Genomic DNA, 27,635 nt, shown 5'->3' with positions numbered 1-27,635 from the left:
AGAAATTGCCTTTATTTTATGCAAGAAATAGAACACTCTTGTCCAAGGAAGGAAGAGAGGACAAACAAAAAGTAATTTGAATACTTACAAAGTTAATATCCTAGGGAGAGCATGTAAGATGGTAACTGGCCAGTCTGAATTCCTAACTGTGGCCATGACTTCATTTTATCAATGATGATCCCTTCATGTGTCCTCGCCATACACATGAAGGGCTGTTGAAACAAATATATGAAGATTGCACCCAAAACGGGATGAAATAAGGTTTGTAATGGGCAACATCGACTTGGGGTGTTGTGACAGGAAAGGATTTTCTGGGCGAGTCTTGGAAAATGGGGACATGGGGAGGGGATGATCAGAGTTGGTATATATCCTTCATCTTGAAAGATTTGCAGGGGGTTGGGTGGGCGCTTGCTGGTGGAGGGAGTTAGTGTGAGCACAACCCTGGTGGGCAGGAAACACTGAGTGTGGTTGGGCTGTGATAGAGGGAACTAGCGGGGAAGAAAGCCTGGAGGAGGTGCGTTGGAATGGGATTCCAGTGGAACTTGAAAGTCACACTAAGAAGTTGGTGTCCTAATTTGGTGGATAAGCAGGGAGTTACTGAAATGTTGGAGCAGGGAGATAGCGTGAGCCCACGTGCACTTTGGAAAAATATTCATTAGGCAGTGGTTGTAGTGTGGATTGGAGCGTAAAGATGTTAAACTTTTTAACTTGTTACAATAAGTAAAAATTATTCTATGGGAAGGGTATAGCTCAATGGTAGAGTGTGTGCCTAGCATGCAGAGGTCGTGGGTTCAATCCCCAGTACCTCAATTAAATAAATAAATAGAACCTAACTCCCCACCTCCCATATACAGTGCTGTATGCCAACTATATCCCAATAAACTGGAAGGGAAAAAATTTTTTTAAAGTTACTGTAACAGTGCAGAAGAATGGGAACTTGATTCTCTGGAGCGATGATGCCAGGGTAATGGAAAAGGGGACAGATGTGACATATTACAGAAGATGACTTTGTCGTCATTGATTTTTGTATAAAAATTTTATTTTGAAAGTAACCCCAGACTTAGGAAAAAATTGGGAGTCCCTTAAGAAGAGCAATAAACAAGGACATTCTCTCATGTAAGCACAACACAACCATCAAAATCCAGAAACTAACATTAAAGTCACCGACATCTTTATTCTTGGTTTTGCCAATTGTCCCAGTAACATCTTCTGTGGGGAAAGGACCCTGATTCAGAGTTGTCTTGTCCTTTTAGCCGTCATGACTCTCTAGTCACCTCCAGTCTGGGATAGTTCCTTAGTCTTTCCTGGATTTCATGACTTGACTTTGAAAGATTAAAGCCCAGCCCTCTAGCAGAAAGCCCCTCGATTTGGGTTTATCCTGTTTCCTCACGCCCTGACTCGGGGGTGGCCCGTGGCAGGAATACTGCAGAAGGGGTGCTGCATTCTTCCTATAGCTGCCCACCCTAGACCAGGCCACTTCCCTCGGTGCCCTTCCTGTCCCTTTGCAGCACGTGATCCAGGTGTCCTCTGCTAGGCGTCTCCAAGGTCAAGTTACTCTTTTCCTCTTTGCAATTGGGAGATGATTGGGGGCGTGGTGCTTTGAAGTGTCTGCATCCCAATCTGCATCACCTTTTGTTTATTCATTTAATTTTCTTTATCTTTATCTTCGTGGCATCATTGTTTCTTATTTTAATGCAGTGAGTTACAGCCTGTTGCTGCCTTTATTTTTTTAATATAGTCTTATTGAAGTACAGCCATTTTTTTAACATTTTTTATTGATTTATAATCATTTTACAATGTTGTGTCAAATTCCAGTGTTTGAAGTACAGCCAGTTTACAGTGTTGTGTCAGTTTCTGGTGTACAGCACAATGCTTCAGTCCACATAGGAACATACATACATTCGTTCTCATATTCTTCACCAGTAGGTTACTACACGATAATGAATATGGTTCCCTCTACTACACAGTGTAAACTTGTTGTTTATCTATTTTATATATATTAGTATCTGCAAATCTCGAAATAAAGGGATAAACTAAATTTATCCCAGTAATTTATTCCAATTGCCCCGACTCCATCGGGACTCTGACTCTCTGTGGGGTCTCAGAGCCACCCTTGGGCTTGCTGCCCCACTCTGGGCCACCATAGCCATCCACACCCTACCCCCTTCTGTGGTTCTCTCCTTCGCTCTGCCTTGCCTCTTGGCTTTGTTGAGGAAGAGGCAGGAGAGGAGTTGCTGTCTGAGTGGAAGTGGAGAGGGAAGTTAAGTGGAAAATCCATGAACACTCACAGGTCATGAGCTTGACAGTCATAGAGGATGGTGAGCCATGAAGAGAAATGAGGAGGTTGAGAAGAAATGGTGATGTATCTTGGCTCCGTGAGTTTTACAGTTGCAGACTCCCTCTGATTGGACGAGTTCTCCATACAGGCGGAAGTGTTGATCTGGAGGTGTGGGAGGCCTCCTCATAGAAGGCACCTATGGAGGGGCCAGCATGGGTGCTCCCTATGGAGAGGGTGTACATACGACTCAAGGACAGTTGAAAGTACATTTGCTTGGACTTGGGAGGAACAGAACCCATTTAGGAGATGAGCAGCACATGCTAATAAAGGAGACTGGAAGTTGTCTGGACAATCAAGACAGCGCCAAGTCACGGATGCCCAAGGGAAGAACCACGGAGTCTTAGAATTTCCAGGTCAGAAGGGTTCTAAGGCTGTGTGTAAACCCAGCCTTCCTAAGGGCGCCCATACTGAAGCTGCGGCCCAGGGAGGTGATAGGGCTTTTCTAGTTCCATTCAAAGCAGCTGGTGACAGAGCTGGGAGTAGAACCCTGCCCTTTGGTCTAGTACATTAACCTTCCCTTCTGCTAGGAGATGGTGGTTCCAAACCCAGTCAGGGGGCTGGGAAGTCCAGGAAATTAGGTGGAATAGTGGGGGCTGGTGATTTTTCCAGAAGGAATTCTGCAGAGCAGTGGGCATGGGGCTCGGGCCGTGATTGGCACAGGAGTAAGTTAGCAGTGAGGAGGAGAAACCTCGGGGTGTGTGGGGGCAGTGCTTACCCTCTGGCAGGTGTCTGTCTTGTGGTGGAGAGCAAGGGGTCCAGGGAAGGGATGTTGGCACAAAGAAACAGCGGGATGGGAGTCAGAGGGCGGTAGACCCGTGCTGAGACTGAGGTTGAAAACATTAGAGGGGAGGTACTGGATGGGGGCCAAGTCCTGGGAAGGTGGGGAAAGAAGGGAGACAGCAGGTTAGCCTTAGAGTCAGATATTTCCCCACCAGCCGCCACCGGTGTGCATAAGCAGTTGCTGGTAGCTCGTGTCACTGTTTGACAGACACGGAAACTGCAACTCAGTTGGTGTACGTGATTGGCGTGAGGCCGCAGAGCAGAGGTGGGTGAAGAAACACGTACTTAAGCTACAGAAGATGAACGTTGAATGCCCTGGAATAATAGGCAGGTGGCTCTTTTACAAGCATAACTCAGATTGGGTGGTGGATCTAAAGCCCGGTGACTGTGTCTCAGTGCAAGCAGCCTCAAGTGAAATAACTTAGGGTCTAAAAAGCACTAAGTTATTGGGCTCCCGACTACCTTAGTGAATATCTTGTTTCTTCCTGCTCATTCCTCACGCTGACCTTTCTGGGGCTCAGACGAACCAAGCCTCCTTCTTTCTGGGGGCCTCTGTGGTTACTGGCCCCTCTGCCAAGAAGGCTCTGCCTTCACATTTGGGTTTCTTGCCCCTTCTTGTCACTCCGGATGAGCTCTGGTGTCACCCTCTCCAGGAGGCCTTCCCTGGCCACTTTATTTAAAGTGGTGACACCCCCCATCTCCTAACACATCACCCTCCTTTGTTGTCTTCATAGTGCACACCTATCAGAAGTGATCCTTGTTTACTTCACTTCCCTAATTAGAATGTGAATTTCCTGGGAGCAGGACCTCAGGCTGTTCTGTTTCACCAGTACATTTGCCATACCTAATACAGTGCCAGGGTACCCTGTGGATGTTCAGTAAATCCTGATGGACTGAATGCATTGGTTGGAAGAGGGGCTTGGGGAACAGGTATATATCAGGGGTGACGAGATAAGTGTTGGTGATTGTGTGAAACTAATAAAATTATCGTTAAGTAATGCTGAGAGTTCTGCTGGGTTTAGCAAAAATTGTTGTGACCTCTCAGCATATTTTTAGGGATTTTCACAAAATAATCAGCAGATGCTGTTCTTGTTTTTTCTAATCTCAGCATAATAGAGCAGTTGGTAAGGGTGTATTCCAAGCTGTATGGTGACACTCTTAGTCTTCATTATGAGGTCATTCATTTAATTTCAGTTTATAAACAGTAACATTTTCTCTCTTGGGTGTACAGTTCCGTGAGTTTTGACAAGTGCAGAGTCATCGAACCACTACCCATCCAAGATGCAGAATAGTTCTGTCACCCACCACAGTTCCTTTGTGTTGCCCCTTCAGTAATTCAGCCCCTCTCCTTTCTCCCAAACCCTCCATTTATACACTCCCCATCCCATAGTTTTGTTTTTTTCTAGATTGTCATAAAAATGGAACCATACTTTATACAGCCTTTTATTTCTGGGTTCCTTCATTTAGCATAATACACTGGAGATTCATCCGTGTCACTGCATGCACCAGCAGTTCGTTTCTGTTTAGTGCTGAGTGGTCTTCCATTCATGGCCTGTACCGTAGTTTGTTCGTCCCTTCACCTGTTGGTGGACATTTGGGTTGTTTCCAGTTCGGGCTATTTCAAATAAAGCTGCTCTAAACATTCACATGCAAATCTTTCTATGGACCTGTGCTGTATTTTTATTCCAGGAAATACCTGCAGCTAAAATGGCTAGATCATACTTTAGGTGTTGGTGTCTGGTTTAATTTTGAAGAGAGAATCAAATTGTTTTCCAAAGTGGTTGTACCATTTTACATTCCCATTAGCAGTGTACGAGAGTTCCGGTTGCATTCCATCCGTGCCAACGTTTGAGAGAGTCAGTCTTTTTAAGTTTAGACATTATAACAGTACTGATAACCCATTGTGGTTTAAATTGGCATTTCTCTAGTGCCTACATGATACTGAACATCTTTCCAGTGTGCTTAACTACCATCCATATACTTTTTCATGCCTGTTAACTCTTTTTCCCATTTTGATTGGGTTGCTTTCTTCTTTCTGAGTTCCATTATCAGCGTATTTTAATATAAGCTTTTTGATGGAAGACCTAGACCTAAGAGCAAAACAGCTTTGTAAATTCTGTGTTGGCAGAGGGGAAAAAAATAGGCAACTCTCAAATTATTTAGCACCTACTATGTTCTTAATGTGGGCGAACAAACCAAATGAATGGGAAGCAAACCAAACGTCTCCCCGGTATTCGCATCTCACTGGGGGAGAGGACTCACATGAGTCTATACAGCCTTTTTGTTGTTGTTGTTGTTGTTCCCTAATTATGTGTTTGGTTGTGTGAGGCAGTAAGAAGAGTTACCAAAGATTAGAAAAGGAAGAGTTTCATGTGGGCTAGAACACAGGAGGTGAGATTTCAACTGATGTTTGTAGATTGCTGGTGTATGGTGAGGAGTGCAGAGGTGTTACAGAAGGAAGTAATGGCACAGGTCACGTGTGTGTGCACAGGACAAACAAGGCCTGCTTGGATGGGGTTAATGGTAACTGGGGAGCACCAGACTGTAGAAATCTGAATGCTAAAAAGAAGTGTTTGGCATTTTTAACATAGTACTAGCAAACATTTTTCTTTTAAACCTGGAAAGGATATAAAAGGGTAGAAAAGTCAATCTGGTAGGAGAGATAGGAAACAGGGACAGAAACTTTAAAAAGCAGTTGGGAGGCTATGATGTTGGTAATTCAGGCTGAGTGGCTGGAACGGAAGACAAGGGATAAGTATTGGATGGTTTACGGGAAGAGGTCATTTCAGGCCAGATTATCTGCCCTCAAGCCTGTTTCTTTCCCCCTGTGCCACCAAACCACTGTGTGTTAACAGCCCTACAAAAAGAGTTGCAAAGAGTATAGGGAAGAAAGACACAGCTTTATAGTAACGAGGAGGAAATTGAAGCATCATCATGACTTTTAAAAGGAGCAAAAGAGTTTTGTTATTTGGATGAAGGTCAACCTGATCATTTTGATACCAAAAGAGAATGCATTTTATTAGACTAGGGGGAAAATATCCCCGGGAAATGGAAACAGGAAGAGCCAGCTCCTGGTTTGACTAAGTTGGAAAGCAAGCCAGTGAAAGATTATGTAAGTGAATTAGAAATGGTGACATATGGAATTCTGACGTACATACAAGGATGTGAAGGAACAGAGGAGTCTCAGCTCGTCTGATAGTCCATTTATTATGTCCTCAGGTCAATGGTGTTTGAATTCACAGTGCCTTTTTCAGAAGTGGAAACATGCTTATTTTCCTCTGTCCTGTGGTAGAGTTTGTATTTACTTAAAAAATATTTTTCTGATAAGTTCGAGAAGAGATTCTGAGTGCAGCGTTTGGGAGGGTAGAGAGGTGAAGAGCAGATGTTCTTTTATTTCCTCCCCTTCGGATGGTCACTATGTTTTTGAAATGGAAATTGTGTTCGGAGAGGCTTTTGTTCTTGGAAGCTTTAAGGTATGACTGAAGAATTTATGGTCCTACAATAAAGTATTTTTTTTTCCCTTCCTTTCTCTGTCATTTTCAGACCCCGTTGAGGTAAGTGTACCTGTGGAGTATTCCTCTGAGACTTCTGGAAGCATTTTGTGTTTCTGTATGTGGCAGAAATATGATAATTTTGTTGACATATACGCTGTATTTTGGACTTGGTTGCTATGATTCAGGTGAAAACAGCAGTCTTTTCCCCTCCTAAGTACTGTTGTTTTTTTGTTTGTTTGTTTGTTTTTTTTTTTTGAGAACTGGAGAAATACTAAACATAGCAACCTTTCGTGGTGAAAATCTAAAGCTGATAGCTCTTACATGTGCATGACTTCTGAAACATGAGCTCCATGGGTGGTTCTTCGATGTCTATCAGCAGGGACCCCCTATTTTTGAGCCAATGTTCATTTAAAAAGGCAAGGATTTTTGTAAGAGGGTATAATTGCATGAACTGTGCATTTTTTGAGGGATGAATTTGTTGCCAGTACCCAAGAATGGAAGAAGTAAAGAATAGAAATCTTAAGTGTCAAATATGGTCTAGCCTCTGATTTCATAACACTGATGAAATATGCTTTTTTAAGAAATTTGATTCTTGCCAATTCTACTGTAGCAGAAATAATCAAATTTAGTATGATGAGGGTTTTAAGGAAAGTAGACACAATTTTTAAGAAATCGATATTTTATCCTAATGGGGGAAATGACTGTCTCAGAGTCCCTGCACAGTCAGCCTCTTCCAGACACGTAACTGATGGAGAGCATGCTAAGCCTGAGTTACATAAGGCTTTTCATCAATGAGGAATGATAAAAGTTTGATTGTCATACTATTTTTAGACAGTGTTTATTTCAGTTGCTTGACTTTAAAAGGGGGTGCCCTTCCCTGGTCCTTGGCCCAAGAGAGACTGTACAAGACAGAAAACATGGAGACTTTTAAAACAGGCATGCACTGCTCCCCAGAAGTAACTAAATGAAGTACCAGTTCTGTTTACTGAACTGCCTGGAATCTGAAACAGCGATGCATGTTACTCCTCGGAAGTTCGGGAGATGGACGTGGTGATGGTTGTGCAACAATGTGAATGCCCTTATTTACACTTAAAAATGGCTGAAATAGTAAATGCAATGTCATGGCTCTTTTATCACAGTAAAAATAGCACTTAATCCTAATAAAAATGGGGTTGCCTTGCACTGATGAAGTAAGATTGCGAGGTGCACTGCAGGTGCAGTGTGTGAGCCCCTCCAAGCAGAAAGGAGGCAGGGACTGGTCATCCTGAACATTGACTCTTCTGCACTAATATAGACAAGGTCATGTACGAGCTGTGTTCAGGACTGATTGCCACTCAACAACCATTTTTTAAGCACTTAAATCTGTCAGGGCAGAGTCTTGGGTGTATGGTCAGAGCAAGAATGGGAACTTCTCATCCTTCAGAATACCCAGTCTAGACACAGACACAGCCACGATCCCATTGCATATTCAACTGTGGTAAGAGCTCTTCTGGAGGCCCCATGTAATGTTTTAAGAACATGGGAAAGAACCACTTAGAAAATAAATATTCATTTTATTAATAAAATTACATGATGGCTGTAAGTGAATTTAGTATGATTCGTCAGAACTCTTGATTTGTAAACAGCACAGGAAACCATCTCATGCTAGTTTAAACAAAACAGAATCTCTTGGCTCGCAAAAATGGAAGAAGTTCAAGGGGGTAAGCCTCAGCTTGGCTAGATTCCAGGTTTTAAATGGTGATATTATAAATTTCTTTGTCTCTTCATCTGTTGGAGCGTTTTTCTTTTTATTTCAACTCTGTGCTTGGGGGCTATGGCCAGCATCACTCTGGGCTTGAGTTTTCATTAGTTATTGATCCTGGTGAAAGGAACTGCTCCTTTCTTAATAGATTCTGATTGGCCAGCCTTGGTTCTCATGTCCAACCGTGAGTTAGATGGTGCCTGTGTGTACATGTGTGCCCGTTGGGGTGGGTGCTTGGCCTCACCCAACCCTGTGGACTAGGAACACAGCAAGATGGGTCTCCAGAGTGTTCTGGGCAAACAAAAACTGTACTACCCATCGTTTCAAAAGCTGATCATACAGTTAGTTATTAATTATCTTTTATTTAAGTAGAAATGTTAACCACGATACTTGAGTCTCCAAGCATTATCATTAATAAGAGTCTTCTAGTATTAAAGTAAACTACCTAGTAATAATGAGAACTTGTGAAGGATAGAAAAATGATGAATGGGAAGGGTCAACGCAATATGTTTTTAGAGGGAGAGAAGATCTGACGGTTTTTTTTCATGGAGTACATTTATAGATGCTTCAATGATGAGAAAAATTTAGCAGTAACAAGAGTGTGTTCCCAAAACAATATATGCATATTCAGTCCCACTCTCTGATACATGGGGAAGAATGAGCATTAATATAACTCTAAAAGGTTCAGTAAATTGACCCCATTAGTAAGTGTGTCCCTAGACCATCCAGAACTAGTTATCATTGCCTGTCTAGGAGCACCTAAGAAGTGTCTTATATTGTGTTTTCTTTGGCCTGTTCATTGGGAGCCTCTGCCATTCTTGGTATATATATTTGTTTTCTCAGTGTGGAAGGATTACTAATAGAATGAACCTCTACCTGTTCACCAGTATAGTATATAGGGTACTTACGCATATAATTTTGCATATGGCTTCAGAGGATTCATGGATCATTTCATGAACCCTTGGATTGCAGGTTGAGAACCACTCCTCCTGGTCATTGTTAAAATATACATCACTAATAAAAGGGAACTACAGTGATCAACTACCAGTAGGTCATTTATCATTGAAAATGCAACTTGAATTGTGTGTTTGACAGTAATGCTAGATTGTACATTTGGTCACATTGTCTTATGTGGTAAATATTTATGCAAGATGGCTCTATGGGCCGAAAAAATTCCATGAAGGAGGGAAGTGGTCTATATAAGCAGGCCAGAGATATCAGTTGATCTGATTAGTTGATATCCAAAAAGTCGAAAAAGATGAGGATCAGTAAGTTCACAGATACTGACAGGGAGAGATAGCATTGTTTACAAAGGATATAATCAGAAGCCAGAGTAATCTTGGTAAATGGCAGATAATGCCAGAAATGAATATATGGGAGAATGGTGGTGGCTAGGAAGGCCAACTTTGAGGTCATACTTCCTCTTGTTGCCTGACCCTCGGCAAGTTTCCTGACCTCTCTGTCGGTGAGTTTCCACATCTTTAGGAGCGTGGCAATAATAGTCCTTACCTCCTAATGGCTGTAGGACATGGATCTGACCTGGTCCATATCAAGTGCTAGCATACTGTGTGTGCTCAGTGGAAATCCTACTGCTTACCATTCTTGTTGACTTTTATTAATCATTTCAATTAGAAATAGAGGAATAGGAACAAATAGGAACTCCATGCATGAATAATTGCTCATGTGAAAGTATGACCTAAGAGATTCCATCGCAAAAAGAATTAGCACTGTAGATGTTAATAAATTCAACCACAAAACTAACATTATTTCAGAGTGAGGAAATCCTCCCAGTTCTTTGTGCCCTCCTGAGATCCTATTGAGAGCTCTATTCTTCTCTGAATTCCAAAAATAGAGATTATTATGAAGATAGTTTAGACTAGTGATTCTCAACTCTTTTTTAAAAGCAATACAAATGAAGATTAATATTCGCATATATCACATACTCCGTGGCAGATTTGATTTAAATGCAGTTGTGTGGGTATGTGTGTGTGGGCAGCAAAGCAAATAGCACCATGAGCTTTTTGTTTTTGTGGTATTCATAAAAATCAATGCTCGGCATAAACACATTATTCACTAACAGTTGCTTATTATGGGCTGCAGCATAGATCAGACAGGCTGCATAGTGATAGACTCTGAGGGTTTTAACTTCCATCTCTTTTCCCACCTGTGAAAAACATTAGAATGCAAACTGAGCGAGTGGCTTTATTGTAGGAAGAATCATGGACCTATTTGTTCTGTGTTTCTATTTTAACAGTAAATAATTCACAAACGTCAATGTCATTATCATTAACAAACTACACGGCGCACAGATCGTGCCCTGTGGTGTAGTACTCAGGTCTAAGGGAAATCCTGAGAAGTCAGTAAAAAGTCACAATCCCTCTGTCCTCCACACAGTTAAAATCACTAACTATAATAATGCAATTCAAGTATGAGAACTGTTAAGCTGATGATACCAAATATACAGTTGCTGTCTTCTTTGGACAACAGAATAAAACAAGAAGAAATCCTGTTAGGGATTTAGATCAGCTATGAAAAATCTGCTGCCTTTATATTATTTTTAAACACTGGGCTAGAATTATTGTTCAGCGAAGGCCCATGACAGCTTTTACTCTGAGTTTTTGAAGGTAAGGATAATTTTCATGGTTGAGATATGGCTTTTGATGTGACTGTAACCAGGGATGGAAGTGTCTTAGATTATGACTTTTCCTCAGATGGAGTCATTCTGTTGTAATAAGTCAGCATATAGTCACTGTCTAGTCTGAAATCTACATGAGGATGAAAACATATTATGTAAAAACCATCAATAGTATCAAGTCTCTGCAGTTCCACTGTGCTGAAGACTTAATGCCAGCACCATTCACCGGGTGGTTTCCAGGTTCTCTGGAATAGAACCTCAATCGAGAAACAACATTTAGTTGATCACATATCCGACTCCTGGAGAGGGAAGCACTTTATAAGACCAGAGTGATGGGAGAAAGCTCACACACATAAGCTGAGCATTGTGATTACATAAAAATTCAGAACGCCTATGCACCAAATAAAATTAAGACGAAAGATAGGGAATGGTGATTAGGTTAATTATCTCTATATTAAGAGCTAATACAAATCAATAAGAAAATCATGGAGACTTCTAGTAGGGGTGGGGGAGGGGAAAAAAAAAAAGGACATGAACGAGACAGCTCAGAAAGAAACCAATACAGACAGAGTGTGTGAACTTCTAAACTGTTGAGTCATGCTAGTAAGTAGAGAGATGGACAGTGAAAGCCAACAAGTAGGTAGCGTTTTTCATCTATCAGATTCCCCGGGAGGAGAACAATTGATTGGGGAGATGGATGCCACTGTGAAGCCTGTTAACTGGGAGCATAAAGAGAGACGAGTAATTTGGCAGCAGGTACCATCCGAAGTCCTGTGATGTAATTCCAGAGCATGGACCCTCCTGCCAGACGGCCGTGTGTGCATCTCAGCTTTAACACTTACTGGCTGTGTGATCTTGGGCAAGTTACTTCACCTCAGTGTTCACATCTGTAAAATGGAGATAATCATAGAATTTATCAAATAGAGTTGCTATAAGGGCTCATTGAGTTAGTATTTGTAAAGTGCTTAGAAAAGTACGTGGCCCGTAGTAAGCCCTACATGAGTATGTTTGCTTTATGATTATTACTATTCATTATCATTGCTTTTATGTACCTCAGAAGGTCCAATTTCTAGGACTATATCATCCAGAAATTATGATGCATGTGGACAGAGGTTAGCGTACAGTGGTGTTCATTTTAGCATAACTTATAAAGATTTAAATAGCCTTTTTTCCTAATGAATTGGGGGTTAGCCATATCATGGTAAATTTATTTATTTTTAAAATTATTGTGTAATATATGCAGTCAGTTCTATGGAGAAAATTTAATAACATGGGAAATCATTAAAATCTAATTTTTTTCATTTAACATATATGCAACTGTGTTTACAGCATTTGTATATGTACTTAAATACGTGGGCATTTCATTCTCAGTGGACATAAATGTGTGCATTTCATTCTCAATGGAAGGAAAAGTCTCAACATTAGAAGTGGTTATCACTGAATAATCGGATTTCTGCTTTGTTAGTTTTCCTTTTTTGTGTTTATCAAATTTTCTATGATGAAGATTGTATTATTCCACAGCAAAAAAAATAATAATAATAATTAAAAGTGCACCAGTAATGATTGTGAGAATATAATGTATCTCTCACATATCAGAGCAAGAGCACCTCTGCCTCCAGGTGGCACTGCCATTTTCACAGAGAAGTGAGGAATTCTGGGCTGATGGGCATTTTGTTACATTCTGATCCATGCTTGATGGGTGTGTTTGCTTGTTTCCAGACCAGCCCTCAAAGACCCAGGTGGTTGTGGGAGGGAGAGAGGTGGGCAGCCCTGCACATGCCCATCAGAATGTCATGCTGTTTCTTGCAGGTTTTGCCTGCTTCCAGATTCTCTAAGGTTGTAGGACCATTTGTTGTAACAGTCCATTAAAACTACTTGAGAGTAAATTAAATTGTTATGTTTATAATTATCTGAATAAGCAAGCATGATGGATAAAGCAAATGTTTCATAATATGGTTTATTTCCTAAGCTAATAAAGAAGCCCAAGAGCTATTAGAGCAGAATTAAAAATATTGCATAAAAACATCCATTATCCTCGCATTTATTTCCCTTCTACCTTAATGATCTTTATTCTTATTCCACCGTGAGTATCCCAGTTTTATCAGACCTGACATCTGACCCTTCTGTTCCTTTGACTATCAGAATGCTTCTTTCAAGGTACTTAGATGGACAGTCCTTTGATTTTTCTTTTCCTTTCGTTTGTTTGTTTGTTTGTTTGTGTGTTGTGCCGTTCTCACATAACTGACCCATTTAGCTTAATGATATGAAAAATAGTTAGATGTGAATAAACAGAGTTTTATTTATTAGTTGGGATTAGGTGATCATTGGAAACTTTGTAAGCCTCATAGATTTCTTTTTTTGTTTGTTTGTTTTGGTAGGCTGCTCAGTTGCAAAATATTTTAAAGATTGACTTTTCTGTGTAAGTATGAAACTTATTGTTTTAAAACCCCCTAATATTGTCATTAATGTCATGATTTGGAATTAGTCTGCTGATGGTAAGATGCTATATTTGTTGAGGCTCTGATGACCTATGGAAGTAGTGACTTGTCTAGATTTGTATTTATAGTCATTCAACTGTTATTGATAAGTAGTATTTGTGATAAAAACTAAATTTTTCATGAGACAAATTACAAGAAAATTAATTCATACATACATTTCCTTTTGGAATCTTTCATGTTTAACATCTGTTAACATATGACAAGTTATATTCTGAGAGACCTTAATGTATTTTAAGTTTAACCTACTGGTAATATCTTTGGGATATATTTTTCCAAAGTGGCATAAAGTTCAGAATAGAATTACATAAGGTAGGCCACAATCAATGTAGATGACAGCTGTCTCCCAGGAAGCTGAATTAATTGAAGCTAACAGATGGCCAACTGATCTAGACTGGGGGTTAGGAATTTTCATGTGATGCTTTTCTATATTTAAAAAATTAAACTACCAAAGATAATAATAATATCCATTTTTTGCCACCTGGAGTTAACATGCTAATTTGTCATTTGTTTCAGATCCTTTCTTTAAATCAGTGGCAAAATATCACACACATGGTTGAAGTTCAAGTCCTAATGGCTCCCTTCCTCCCCTTCCCCTTCTTGTCCTTGCAGAGACAGTCTAAATCAGGAATGTCAGGTGTAGGGGGAGGGTATAGCTCAAGTGGTAGAGAGCATGCTTACCATGCAGGAGGTTCTGGGTTCAATCCCTAGTACCTCCTCTAAAAATAAATAAAGTAAATTAAACTAATTACCCCCCCAAAAAAACTAAAAAGAAAAAGTCAGATGTAGCCCATAGTTTTATCCTCCACACATATATGTGCACTTATTTAACAATTTTACAGAAATGGAATCTTACCCCGGCAAAGTATCTGACAACTTTTGTGATCTGTGCATGATGATGCATTCAGATCTCGTTCATTCCACTTTCATTATTTTATATAGTCCTGTGGCTTACCTGGCTCTGTCTTACTGGGCATTGAGGTTTTTTGCAATGTTACTGCTGACAAAAATAGTGCTGCAAAGACCAGTTTTGTAAATCTCTCCTTATACGCAGGAGCAGGTTTTTCTGTAGGCTGTATAATCAGAAGTAGAATTTCTGGGTAATGGAGAATGTATGTATCTTGAATTTTACAAATTTTACATGATGGGACGGCTGGATGTTTGTGCTGGTTTATATTGTCAACAGCACATGTAAGGTACTGGGTTTCCTCACTTCTGTGTTGATGCTTTGCTCTGTGAGTAGGAAATACTGTCTCATCTGTAATTTAAGTGTGAATCTCGTTACTAGTGAGGGTGGCGTGTTTTCCCAGGTATATCAGACTGGGTTTCCCCTTCTGTAAATTGCTGTTCATATCCTGTTTCCCCAGATTTATTTTGGCTTGTCTTCTGTTTATTGATTTCTGACAGCGATTAAACCGTGCATTAAACTTTTGGTTATGTGAGTCGAAAATATGATCTCCCAGTCTCTGTCCTGTTTGTTAACTTTGTTATGGTATTCTTCATATAGATGCTTAAAGTTTTGATGCAAAATTTCATTTTTTTCTTAAGGCATGTGCTTCATATATATGCTTTGCCCAAGAAATCCTCCCTTACCTTAACATTCATGTAAAGATATTTTCTGATACATGCTTTCTGTAGTATTTGTTTTAAGTCTCAAAGTTTCTTGCAGTAGTTGATAAAGGAATTTATTTTTCAGAAATGCAGTTACTCTAGGAAAGGATCTGTTGCTGTTACCAGGATCATTTCCTACGATATTTAAGGAGCTAAGAACATAAAACAGTCACACACTGACTTAACCAAGAGCGAATGCCACACAGCTATTTAGAAGTGTTTTCCAATAAAACCGGATAAAACACAGAAGTCAGGGTTGTTTTTATTTCTGATTTGGTTTGGAGGTTCTAATATTTGTGAAAATAATATGCTGGTGTGGGAAGACGAAACAGGAAACTTCTGATGATCACAGTTACTCTGCAGTTTTAGATTATCATCATAAACTTCTTTGGAAATAAATGTAAGGCAACACAGACTGGAAAAGCTCAGACGGTATAAATTTGGGCTCTCTTCTTTCAGTGTAGTTTGTCACCTGACATACGTTGGTCGCCTTTTGGGCGCGATCCCTAAATAAGACACTTATATTCACAGTGCTGTGGTCTGGGTCCCAGAGGGGATCTCTGTCACTGATTGAAAGACAAAAATCACACCTTTTTAGAAACTATAAGTAAAAGAATGCTTATAAGACTGGAAAGTGCTGGAAATTGAGTTTTCGAGGCTGCAGTTGGTGTTGCCATTATAAGGCTTTCAGACGAACCTATTTTTCCTTCCTAAGAAGGGAAAGAACTTTTTTTTTAACCGTCTTTCTCCACTTCTCTTGATTCTGCCTCTCTCTTCAATTTAAATTACCAATAGACACTGCCTGCATTTTATCATCGAAAGGCTAAATCTGAATCCCCAAACTGTGACTACTTAGCCAAGAAACTAGTTAGAATTCCAGCTTGATCTTTTTTTATTTCACTTATGTATTCTAACACAATTTCAGTCTTCTGAAATTTAACTAATTTGCACCACACTTTTAGGAGTAAGTCAGTCCTAAGAAAATAAGCAATTAAATGTAAGGGATTCGTTGCTTTCTTGACAGTGAGAGCGGCATCACTGCACCCACCCTTCCCTGCAGAGAGGAAACTGTCCTGTTGGTGGACACATGGCAGCGGTCAAGCCTGCCTTCAGTGTTGCCCAGGGACCCATCTCCGCTGCCATGTGGTTTCCGAGCATGAGTCTCTGTAGGAAAAAAAAGAAAGAGTTAGGGCTAGGAGACAGGTGTGCTGTCCCTGCTTTGCTGATGAGAGACGGATGCTTTTACCAGGCTGAGTAGCCTGGTCCAGATCACACAGTAAATATAGAACTGGCCTCACAGCCCAGCTCTGATGGATTCTGAAAACCCTTTTCTTCTCGATACTGTTTTCCTAATTAAAATGAGCAGTGGTTTTATAATTGTATGACTTTATGCATGAGTGGCTTCTCAGATGCCTACTTGGGAAGAGGTGGAGTCGAAGAGGAAAAGCCAATGGGGCTCCTCCGTCTTGCTGTGTGCCTGCAGAAGAGGCAGGGTGGAGGAGAAGAGGATATTTATGACCGCATCCCTGAAGACCAATGTTTGCTTGTCTAATAGTTAAGCTTGTGGATGCAGGTGGTACCCTACATAAGTGTCTTGTGATGTGACATTGTCTGAAGACAACATAAGTAAGGCTACACTGTCCAGAAGGTTGGAAGATGGGTCTCAATAGCATTGTGCTGAGTTTTTTTAAAAAAAGAGGAAAAAGCAAAAGCAGATTGTAGAGCAGTGAGCAATATACATCACGATGATGCCATTTGCATGTAAATTTTAAAGTGCGTCGGATGTGTCCATTTATTTGTGTCTGTGTGTATAATGAAGTATAAACATGATCAGCAACAAAGATATCAACCATTCTTTAACTAATGCTTGCCCCTGGGGAAGGAGGGGCAGACAGAGACATCACCCTCGTCTGTAATATTTTCATTTTATATTTGAAAAATATGGATTTCATAATTGTTGGCATCTTAGAAATCTAGGCGGTAGATATGAATGTTTTGCTATTTGTTTATATTCTTGCTTCTACTTTTCTGTATTTGAATTTTCTGTCCCCGGTAACCACCACAACAAAACGTGATCTTAAACCAGGAGGATTTGCTACTGATAACTGCCTCCAAACAAAACTATTTTTGACCGAGGACTAGATAGTTCCTTTGATTCTTTGTTTGGGCCATTGAAAAGAGAAGAAACCTGTGTGTCCAGCCAAAAGGAGAGGCATTCAGCTTTTCTGGCCCAAATTAAAAATACATAGTTGGGACGTAGCAAGAAACTACAGTTTAGGACCCTCAAACTGGGTAAGGTGACGTTGAATTGAGAGCTGGAATACCGAAGATTATCTGAGACTTCCTTGTATGAGTTGGTTTGTGGCTTTGGTGGCTGTCTGTGTTCTGTAACTCTGTGAGCTCTGGCAGCAATCTGTAAAAGCACACCGTGTCACTACTCCTGGCCAAATAGTGTGTGACACTATTGTACTCTGTGGGCACATAAGTGATAGAAGTAAAACCTCCATTATGATAGGTGAGAAAGAAATCTAGATGGCCATTCTGCAAGTACTCACAGCTTGGAGTGACCCTTTTTTTCCCTCTTAGTCTGATGGTCAAGTTAACTCACAGGTAGGCATGAAAAATCATTTCTCGGAGAGATGGTGAAAGGCCCCTCACCTATATAGGTAGGTCACAAGACACTGTGTTTTAATTTTATTTGTGTATCTTAAACGTTGATTTAAGCTTCTGCAAGTTAAACTAAAGTGTGGTGTTAACTGTTCCCTGAATTAAGTCTCTCTAAATTTGAAGCCTATGAACTCCCGTTATTGCTCAATTAAAGGAGGAGATGCTGTGAACTGAGGATTGGTGAATATCTGATTTGTTATCTTGTAGACGATGGTCTGGTCTTGGTGCCTTCTCTATTCATAGCCTCATTTTAAGAATGGACTCTTGTTGTAAACTCTATTAATAGATAATTTCAGCACCGTCTCATTTATTGGAAGCACAGGTCACCTGATTTGGAATAGCGTGGGTGAGAAGCAGCCAGCTGGTTTGAGGTGAGCTTAGTTCAGGAAGCAATTTGGTTACTGCTTCTATTTCATAATAACAGGACATTTCCACACCTAAGATTATTAGCAGATTTTCTGAAACTTCTGACAGGATTTTTGAATTGGACAGTCCATAAATTGAGAAATGAATAAACATAGGTTGTTCTTTAAACAGTTTCTTTTCCTTTATGTTAAAAATGAGGTAGCCCTTTAAAAGTACCTAAATTTTGTTGTGACTTTTACTTAGTGGTTTTTATGGAAAATATGTGAAGTGCAGATTTTTGGAATTTATGTAAATTTTTTTATACAAGTTAGGAAAGGTTTTTAATATAAGATTTTTAAAACTTTTTTAAAAAATTGAAGTATAGTTGATTTACCATGTTGTGTTAATTTCTGATGTATTGTGATTCAGTTGTACACATATATATTCCTTTTTATGTTCTTTTTCATTGTAGGCTATTACAAGGTATTGAATATAGTTCTCTGTGCTGTACAGTAGGTCCTTGTTGTCTATTCTGTATACAGTAGTTTGTATCTGCTAATCCCAAACTCCCAATTTATCACCACCCACATTTCCCCTTTGGTAACTGTAAGTTTGTTTTCTATGTCTGTGTCTGTCTCTGTTTTGTAAATAAGTTCATTTGTGTCTTTTTTTTAGATTCCACATAGAAGTGATATAGATGGTTTAAAGGACTTTATAGACATTATGTCATTTAGGCTCACAACATCTTTTCTCATGTGATTGATGATAGGAATAGTCTTAAACCCTCTATTATGTAGAGGGGAATTTTGGTAAAGAGAAAGTATGTTTTCCTTAATGTCCTAAGGAAAATCAGTGGTAAAAGCAGAATTTAGGAGGGTAGGAGTAGGAGAAATGGGGTCAGAAGGTACAAACTTCCAGTTATAAAATAATTAAGTCCTGGGGATAGAATGTACAGCATGGTGACTAGAGTTAATACTACTGTAGTGCACATTTGAAAGTTGCTAAGAGAGTAGATCTTAAAAGTTATCAAAAGCAAAAAAAATTGTTAACTATGTAAGGTAGTGGATGTTAACTAGACTTATAATAATGTGGTGATCATTTCATAATATATACAGGTATCATGTTGTATACCTGAAACTAATATAATGTTATATGTCAATTATACCTCTATTTAAATAAAAAAAAAAAACAGAATTTAGGACTAAGTAAGTAAGTTACTTTCCTTGGAACATTTTACCATGAACTAATTTAAGCTATGGTAGTTGAAAAGAACACCTAGATGATCATATATATATATATATATATATATATATATATATATGTATTTTTTTTTAGGGTGTGTGCTCAGAGATGCTTTTTAAAAATTTTTTAACATCTTTTATTGAGTTATAGTCATTTTGCAATGTGTCAAATTCCAGGGTAGAGCACAATTTTTCAGTTATACATGAACATGCGTATATTCATTGTCACATTTTTTCCACTGTGAGCTACCACAAGGTCTTGTATATATTTCCCTGTGCTATACAGTATAACCTTGTTTATCTATTCTACATATGCCTGTCAGTATCTACAAATTTTGATTATCATATATTTTTACATGAAGTTTAAATATAAATGGGAAGTGTATTTCAATTTTAATGATATATTTTCAGTTGGCACTTTATAATCTCAATTTATAAAATACGAACCTAGAAATAGACTTCTTGACTTAATAATCAGAGATAATTATTTAGGTAATTCTTTGAAAAATGGAAATAACAGTTAAAATGTACTTACTGTAACTGGAGAAATGTTCCATCTGAAATACTGGAGTGTAGGTTTACAAGTTTTGAGAAAAACAACATTGTGGCAGTCAAAATAAGGGTGGAGGCTAGTGGATAAATCCTTGGGAATGTACAGCTACCCCTGAAGGCAGCAACCCAGCAACCCCTGGGTTATTAAAATTAGGTTCCAAATAGTTCATGGTCCTGAACAGCTTATGGCCCATGATAAGGAAAAACACTCTCATCGAGAAAGAAGAGAAAATATAAATGGCTAATAAACGTATGAAAAGATGTTTTATCTCACTCTCAAAGAAATATAAATTAAGACTGTAAGAATCTGTTGCTTGCTTTCCATATTGATAACAATTTTAAAATAAGTTACTTTTTTTTTTTTGAAATGACAGATGCAGTTATGCTTCTAATGAGGTACAAACCTGGATGTCTTTTCTGGAAAGCAGTTTGGCAATGTATTAAGAGCCTCATTGGCTTACTCCTTGACCCCGTATCTCCACTTCTAGGAAACTATCTTAAGGGAATAATGAAAAATGTGGACAAACATTTGTAAAGATTCACTGCAGTGTTAGCAAGACCAAGAAGACAACAGCTAATTGGGGAATTAGTAACAAAGTTTGGTACATTCCTATTATTTGGGACTTTATAGTTATAAATATTTAAAATATTTTCTAATAACTCTCAAGAAATAGGAAAGTATGGAGTGGAGAAGCAGAGTGTAAAATAATCAATACAGCATGATCTTTTCATATATCCATATATATAAAATATACATTTTTAGATGTATTCACAGATGAAATAGATTTATAGATGAAATATACTATTTCTCGGGGTGGAGCTATTATGTGATTTCATTTTTCTTAACACCTTTTTATTCTCTGTTATCTACAATTAGTCTACTGTTTTTACAATCAGGAAATTAAATAGTTAAAACAGCTGCCCTTTTATAAGCAAAGATACTAGCTAGCATTTAAAAAAATATATTCTTTACATTGTAAACTTCTTATGGATGATTTGATTATTTCAACTGAGTAAAAATGACTGAGTTTGATGCTTTGGAGTATAAAGAATATGGTATGCTATCCTGCTTCCAGGATTATAAAACCTGGTGGGAGAGACGAGATAAAACTCTGCTGAAAATCCTACAAGTAAGTTCTCTTGAGTGTCCAGAACCTACCTCTATAGTTATATTAAAATAGAAGCGAGAAATCTAGTTTGTGTTATAACCACCCAATACCTAGCAGTGATCAATAGAAGGACTAATTTTGATCCCTTACTCTAATTCATTGAGGCCTGGTCTGACCCATCTGTGATGACATGTTATATACCCTGCCCCTCTCCCCTTTCCATGTTTAGATTAAAACTTAAAAAAAAAATTTTCTTACAGGTGTGAGTCCCTGCTAGTTCATATGAGACAGCTAATAAAGGAATCGTCTCATTTTTTAGCTAGGGATATGAATTTGGCCACATGTAAGCTTGTCTCCTGCTCAGCACAATAGCAGAAGGAGGGAGGATTCTCTTAAATTTTTTTTTTTTTTAATCTAAAAGTGGTGGCTTCTTAGTTTTCAGAAAGTCATTACTGAGGGCCTGTCCCCAAGTTGTTGGACTTCCCTTTATGTCAATTTGCTAATATAAATTGTTTAGAAGAAAATATTCTAATATTCGTGTTAATATTCTAGATCGAACACTTAAGTAGTAGGTAAGCAGTGATGGAGCAAGGATGTTGATCTGCTGTAGAAGTCAAGTGTGGCATTTTATAACACTGTAGTAATACTAAAATAGTGAAGAGGGCTGCTGTCTAATATAAAACTGGGATGGTGAACTAATTTCTTTAGAAGGATGTATTCCCAGTGAAGTGGGACCTCTGATAGATTTGAGTGATTTACATTCATTTAGATTCATTATGTGCATATGCTTGCAAATCATATTCTAGAACTATGAAAAAGATATTTGGCATGCTTGGAAGTCTGGTGAAATCCTGTCTGTCAGTGGTAATTTATGCAGACTTTAACACTGTTTTCTTTGAAGAATAAGCTGTTTAATGAATGGATCAATACAATTGCACAAAAGTAAACCATCCAATCAAAACTAATTATATGTTTGGGAGGCATGATAAAAATCATTTTAATATGGGAAACTAGGTGAAAAGAGATACATATTTGGGCCCCATATGCCGTTTATGGCCGTAGACTCTGATTTGAACCTTCTTTAGTTGAATAAAATATAGTCATGTGAACTCTGTGTGCAACAGGGTTTTTGCTGTTGTTGCTCGTAGGCTTTATTTGTCCTGTGTTACAGATAGCATCTTCCTGACAGACATCTCTGACTTAGATTACTGTGTAGTGGCGGGGATGGAAATTGCACTGACTTAACATTTGCCTTCTGGTTCTGGATGGCTATTAGTACTGTGACTGTGGGAAAGTTATTAATTTCTGAAAGCCTCAGTTTCCTTGTTTGTGAGAATCGACTTAATTCATTTGGGGGGATTGTAGGGAAGAAATGAAAAATACAGTCAGAGTCCTTAGCATATCCTTGGCACATCTGTAAATGTGAACTGTGCAGATGGTTGCCGTTATTTAATTAAGGTATGTATTTTTTTTTAATTCCTTGGTACTACGTTTTCTTAGACTAAAACATGGAAGTCCAATAATTATGCAACTTAACTTCACATCTCCCTGAGACTGTCAACTGTCAGATTTCAACACAGAGATATGTATCTGTTTGGTGTTTTCCAGATCGCACATCCCGATGGTCAAGAAATCGAAAGTTTTTTTCTTAATGATTATTTTATATAATAATGACTTGTCTTACTCTAACAGTCTTAGCGTTTAATATTTGAAAAATCCTGACTGTCAGTACTTAGGATCCTCTCAGTCAAGATCCCTGGTTCAGTCTTTTGGTGACTTCCCATTGCCCTTAGGAGAAAAAGTCCAAACTTTAACCTTCTCTCTCACAGCACTCTCTCTGCTGAATTTCTTCCAAGTTTTCCATCATCTTTGGGCAGTCTTCCCTGCATCCCTGCCAGCCACACAACCTCCTTGCTCCTCATGTACACCTGACCTGTTAGGACTTCAGGGCTCAGCTTGCCCTCTTCTCCATTAAGAAGGCATTCTGGAGGGGGTGGTATAGCTCAGTGGTAGAGTACATGCTTAGCATGCATGAGGTCCTGGGTTCTATCCCCAGTACCTCCATTAAAAAAAAAAAAAAAAAAGAAAAGAAAAGAAAAGAAAAGAAGGTGTTCCAGACTCTGTGACCTTCAGTTCTCCTTCTGTATCTTATTGCTTCTCTATCAAGCATATATGTTATCAGTACTATGATTCTCAGTCCTACCACTGTTTGGTCATTTTGTATTACTTGTTTCACTGTCCTCCCTTCTAGGACACATGCCACATGAGGACAGCACTTTGTCTCTCTTGCACGTTCTTCTCTTACTGTGATTATTAGCATTTGGAAGTCAGAAACCTCGGAGCTGGAGAGTAGCGACAAGGGCTGCCAGGGGCTGGGGGACTTGGCACCTGTTGGGCAGCTGTTATACCGGCAGATGTGCACACAGGTGCCTCACGGCCTGCCCTTGTATGAAGCAGGAGCTTCCCTTTAAAGACCGTCTCTAACTTCCCATGAGAAACCTTGCATTTGTAAGATGCTTTGGAATTCCAAAGGTCTCTCAAATTTTTGTTAATACAGAGCATTCAAACTTTGCTGGAAAGAGGCAGAGTCTTCTTAGTGTAGGTAAAGTCCAGTTGTAACTAGTTCAAGAACTAGTCAGTATTTCATTGCAGTGGGAATTTTCTTAAACTTGGTAATGCCAGAAGTGAAATCCCGCTTAAGAAATGTGTGTGTGTATACACAAACACACACATACACGTGATGGAATATTACTTGGCCATAAAAATAGTAAAATCTTGCCACTTGTGGCAACGTGGATGCACCTAGAAGGTATTATGCTATGTGAAATAAGTCAGAGAAAAATCAAATATTTATGCTTTCACTTACATGTGAAATCTAAAAAAATAAATCAACGAACAATTAAACAGAAACAGGATTGTAGATCCAGAGAACAAACTAGTGGTCATCAGAGAGGAGAGGGGCGGGGTTATGGGTGAAATGGTAAAGCGAGTTAAGAGGTAAAGTACGGATGCAAAGCACAGCATAGGGAACAGAGTTGCTGATACTGTAATGACTTTGTATAGTGACAGATGTTTATTAGACTTATTGTGATCATTTTGTAATGTATACAAATATCCGTCACTGTGTTGTACACCTGAAACTAATATAATATTTTAAGTCATTATACTTTGATTGAAAAAAAATGAAGTCCCTCTCCGGGGAAGAAATAATTGAAGCCTTTGCTTTGCGCCTCTGTTGTGAATGTGTCCGTAGGAAGAGCTGATGGGGTGCTGTGGCTGCTGGTGGTGGACAGGTCTGTCTTGAGTCGACTCTCCCTTGCCTGGTTCCAGTTTGTGTGTGTATGTGTGCTGCGCGTGTAGTTGGTGAAAGATTTGTAGGATACTTTCACTGTTGGGAGTTTGAGGAGAGAAGGGTGTCGGCTGTAGGTCATGGTCCTCATGTAGCCTTGTGGTGACAGTAGTGTATCTCTCTATCAAAGGCATATTGCATGTCAAATTGTCATTGATATGATTTGTTATTTCCATGTGCTGAGTTTTCTTTAAGCAAAAATAAGTCTGTTTTGGGTTTTGGATATTATATGTGCAGAAGACAATTTCTAAAACATTACTAACTTATTAGAAATTAATCTCCAAGAATATAAAAGATTTGAAACTTAACAGTTCATTGACTTTGTATCCAGAAACAATTTGCTAAAAAAAAAAAAAATCCAATACATGTATTTGGAACCATTTAATTCCTCATATGCATTTTAGTTGATAAGCTTAGAAGATTCTGCTAAATATATGCTTTTATTTCTGGTTATTTTCAGTCAGTTCAATTTGATTAGAATTTTTTCCTTCAGGTAACATTCTGAGAAGGAAATATTGCAAATAATTGTGAATGTGAGTGAAAAACATTACATAGACTTTCATCATTTACTGAAAATATGCCCCTAAGTACATTCTCTCCTTTTTTATTATTTTTTATGCTTTGGTATTATGTTTTAGAATCATGTTATCATTTTCCTTCCAAAAATTCATCAAGATCCATGTATATTAGTTTGAATTTGAATTTCTAGGTGAGATGGTAGATCATAAGTGTTAGAAAATGATTTCTTGAAATTAACAGCATTATGCTAGTGTCATACTTATGCGTGGCTGGAGATCTGAAGTATTTTCTCTATGCATTTTTGTCCACAGATACTTCCCTTCCACATGCCCTCCCACCAAACAAAATACAAAACAAAGGCTCTGGGATCCTTGAGATAATCTTTGGGCAATAGCAAAATTTGGACTGTTTAATATTAGTCTACCTCATTTAATAAATGTGTTCTTAGTCCTCTTTTGTGAACTTAAGTTCCATATGTCATATTTCAAGTTTATTCAGAAGAATTTAATTTTAAATTCTTTGGAATCCTAGAGAAAAATATTATCTAATGTCAATAATCAGTGAATAATTTCTGTTTTGAAATACAAACTCGAGTTTTCAGTTATTTTATGCAGCTATACCAGGTTTTAAGCCTGAGCTATAAAATGAAGACAAATTAGACATGAATTTATATTTGACAAAATAGTTGCAAGTTGAAAGCATCAGAATTACAGATTTTTGAAATCAAATATATTTGAATTTAAAATCTGACCCAGCTTTCTGAGCCTGAGCAAAATATGTAAGTACTTTGACTCTTGGCTGTCCACCCAAGAAATGAGGATGATACTTAACCAAAAAGAGTAGACAAATAAAGATGTAAAGTGTGTTGTAGAATGTGAAAGTATATAAGCTTAACAAATGATCACTGGCCTCCTTTTGATATACATTTAACATAGAAAGTATATGAAAGAGAACTTGCAATGTTTTGGCGTTTGAAAAGACTTCAGAAAATATACCTTCACTTAAAACATAAAGAAACTGGTTATCAGAGGAGGTATTAAAAGTGCTCATATTTTTAGTCTTGAACTTCTACACTGCTGCTTGCTTTCTACTCCATATTATTTAGAACATTTATATTTGCAAACTACTGTGATCAAACCTAGTACAGTAAAAAGTTTGTCTTAATTTCACGGCCTCAGTTTGCAGCCAGTATCTGGCTCTTCATAAAAGTGTGTTTCTTGAAGAATGAGAGTAATTTCTAAAGAATATTCTGACATAAAATTGAGTGACATCATATAGAGAGGGCAGATGTTGAAATCCACCAGAAGGAGATATTTTTTTTCCCCAGTCAGTAAAAAATAGAACATCTCCCTAAATTTCTATTTTCCTTTGGGCCTGATCACCTTGCTTTCAGCACCTGCCTACTTTCTAACGGAAGATTTCCCTTTTAGAGCCAGGAGGGATTTAATCCATAATGGTATTATTACCCAGTAAATGGAAAGCAGACCATAAAAGAGTATAAAGAATTAAGAGCTGGTGGAATAGAGAGACCTCTTTGGCTTTGCTTTTCAGCATCCACTATCTTACTTGGATCTAAAATAGTAATTTACTGAACTATGTATGCAGTTGAAGCTTTATAGTAAAATGAGAGAGGAAGTCTAAGGATTTCGTACTATAGATCATTTTTGTGATTTCAATTTTGTGATTAAACTCTTTGCGTGATACTCATTTTTTCTTTTAGCTTCCTCAAGTGATTAAAAATTATTTCAAGTGCTTTATTATAGATTATATTTTTAAAATCTGTATATATGTATGTATAAACATACATACAAATATATACATGAAATAACTGAAAAATTATATAGAGTAGAAAGTTCCCTATTGCTCCCCACTACCGAAAAATCCCCCTCAAAATTAAAAGAGCCACTATTTGGTATATAACCTTTCAGAGATTTCTCAACGTTTTTTTACCAGTTACTTGTTTGTCTGCAACTACCATTTTTAAGTTATTGGTAAATTTTGGACTTATTTCCATGTCAGGAAGGCCTGTTAAGCCTGTTTTGTTTTCCATTGTATATGTGTTTCAGTCTTCAAAACTTCAAAAGAAATAGATTTGAGGCATGTATTCCTTCATAAAATAAATATTTATTGAATGCTTATCATTTGCCAAATGGGTACTATGGACATTGAAATAAAGATATAGCTCTGTGACCTCAAAGATTTATATAGTGATTTTGTGTGTGTCCATACACAAAACTAGTATAACTTTTGAAGATACTTTCTAATTGCAAATTTAGGAAATCTTACTCAAGACGAGTCCAGTGACTTAGGATCTCTACTTTAGTCTCTGAGGTGCCTCCCTACCAGACACTTCATGTGAATTTTATGTCTACCACAAAACCGGAAACCCAGTAAATATCAGCTTATTGATTTGAAGATAACAGTGTCCCGGCCAAATAGTTCATATTCACTTATCATCTGCTGTGATGTAGATTACTGGTGATGTTTCTCTTATTAAATAGATGGCTTTGCTATTAACAGCTTTACCTTGATTAGCTCCTCCTTTTCCATCTCCAGTTATTCCTAGCTCAGAATAATTACTGAAACGTCATGTAGTTTGGCAGTTTATCAGGTATTCAAAACCCAGAAGGTAATTGTGGTCTGCTGTTCATAAGGCTTGGTACTATACGTGGAACACCGACCACTCCTCTGGGCTAAGATTAAACAGTTGCTTATGGCCTGACACCGAGCCCCATTTTGAATAGTTCCATACTTGAAAA

General features: G+C 38.3%; 1 protein-coding gene across 5 annotated transcripts in view; it reads left to right on the top strand.

The window, feature by feature from the left end:
• Nucleotides 1-27,635, top strand: part of NR3C2 (nuclear receptor subfamily 3 group C member 2) — a 331,163-nt gene that overhangs the window by 16,257 nt on the left and 287,271 nt on the right. The window lies entirely within an intron of this gene.

The sequence above is a fragment of the Camelus ferus genome, chromosome 2 (genome assembly GCF_009834535.1).
Source record: "Camelus ferus isolate YT-003-E chromosome 2, BCGSAC_Cfer_1.0, whole genome shotgun sequence".
In the NCBI taxonomy this organism is placed as follows: Eukaryota; Metazoa; Chordata; class Mammalia; order Artiodactyla; family Camelidae; genus Camelus; species Camelus ferus.
This window is presented reverse-complemented; position numbering and strand designations above follow the sequence as displayed.